At 42.1% G+C, this 1,697-nt stretch overlaps 1 non-coding gene across 1 annotated transcript; it reads right to left on the bottom strand.

Annotated features, from left to right (window-relative positions):
* Nucleotides 1–295: 295 nt before the first annotated feature.
* LOC133287841 (small nucleolar RNA R71) lies at nucleotides 296–401 on the bottom strand. Its single transcript, XR_009748291.1, has one exon. It is a non-coding gene; the product is annotated as a small nucleolar RNA R71 (small nucleolar RNA).
* Between the last annotated feature and the right edge of the window lie 1,296 nt (nucleotides 402–1,697).

The following is a 1,697-nucleotide window of genomic DNA, read 5'->3' as shown; positions in this document are numbered from 1 at the left end:
GGCAACAATCATTGGGAGCTCAAGTCCGATAATATTCGACTGGTGGAGAGAGCTCAGTTTGGTGGAGAGAATGATGAAGACCCTCATAAATTCATAAACAGATTCTTGATGATCTGTGATTCTACAAAACATCCTCAAGTGTCTAATGATGCAGTCCGGCTGAGACTATTTCCTTTTGCTCTTAAAGGAAAGGCTCTTAGTTGGTTGGAAAGGCAGCCTGCAGCAAGCATCTCAACCTGGGATGATTTATCACAGAAGTTCTTTGCTCAGTTCTTCTCGATGGAGAAGTATAACCAGATGGTGAATGATATCACCAATTTCACTCAATCAGAGGGCGAATCAATGTGTGAAGCATGGAACCGATTCAAGGACTTGATGAGAAGGTGTCCTCAATATAACTTGACTGCTGGTAGTCAGGTTAGAATCTTTTTCAATGGTTGCGAACCTGAGATTCGGATGGTGCTAAATGGTGCAACAGGGGGCACTGTTAAAACTCTAAGAGCAAATGAGACTCTTGAGTTGATTGAGAGGATGGCTGCCAACGAAAACCAAGCGCTGTCATCCAAGCCTAAAAGAGGTATCCTTAAACTGGAAGGCAATGATATGGTTCCGGCTGAAAACAATTTGTTATCTCAGCAGATAGCAAATTTGACCTCAAGGCTTAACAAGATGCAGCTTGCTGGTATTCAGACTAAAGTTGCTGCTGTTATTTGTGAATATTGCAAGGAAGGTCATGAATCTAATGAATGTCCTACCTTGTTATCTGATGATCCTCCTCAACAGGTGCATGTTAATGGCGTTTGGTATGATCAGAGACCTCAGCCACAAAACATCCCTAGGAATCAGAATTATCCTTCTGGAGGCAATAATTTTCAGAGGAGAGTACAGGGAACTGGACTTGATTTCAAGTCTAATAATTATCTGCAGCCTCCACCAATTCCAGCTAACGAACCCTCTGATTTGGAGAGGTTAGTTGGACAAATGGCTCAACACTCTAGTGCTTTCATGGAGGAGACAAGGGCCAATACCAAGAACACACAGGCTTCTATCAGAAATTTGGAGACTCAAATTGGCCAACTGGCTAAGCAAATAGCTGATAGAACTCCAGGCACCTTCCCTAGTAACACAGTCACCAATCCGAGGGAAGATTGTATGGCCATCACAATTAGAAGTGGAAAAATACTTCCATCTCCTGAGGTTAAAGAAAAGTTAGACATTGCAGGTGAGCCAAAAAAAGAAAAAGAAATTGAAAAATCTGCTGAAGTGGTGAAGCCAGTGGAAAAGAAGAAGCATGAATTGAGTCCCGAATATGTGAGGGCCATGGCACCCTATCCTGAAAGATTTAAGCAGGATGCTCAGAAGCAACATTATGACAGATTTCTTGATATATTCAAGAAATTGCATGTCAACATTCCCTTTGCTGAAGCTCTGGCTTGCATGCCCAATTATGCTAAGTTCATGAAGGACTTGTCATCAAGAAAGCATAAGCTGCAAGAGTGCCAAACAGTAACACTCACTGAGGAGTGTAGTGCCATAATACAAAGGAAGTTTCCACCCAAGCTTAGTGATCCAGGGAGCTTCAATATTCAAATTGGAATTGGCAACACCAAAATTGGCAAGGCATTATGTGATCTTGGGGCTAGCATTAATTTGATACCCCTTTCTATTTGTAAATCCTTGGGGATCACCGAGTTGAA

The sequence above is a fragment of the Gastrolobium bilobum genome, unplaced genomic scaffold (genome assembly GCF_033153095.1).
Source record: "Gastrolobium bilobum isolate Gb01-03AN ecotype WA unplaced genomic scaffold, APGP_CSIRO_Gbil_v1 utg7986, whole genome shotgun sequence".
Taxonomy (NCBI): domain Eukaryota; kingdom Viridiplantae; phylum Streptophyta; class Magnoliopsida; order Fabales; family Fabaceae; genus Gastrolobium; species Gastrolobium bilobum.
The sequence above is the reverse complement of the archived record's forward strand: the minus strand, read 5'-3'. Positions and strand labels throughout refer to the sequence as shown.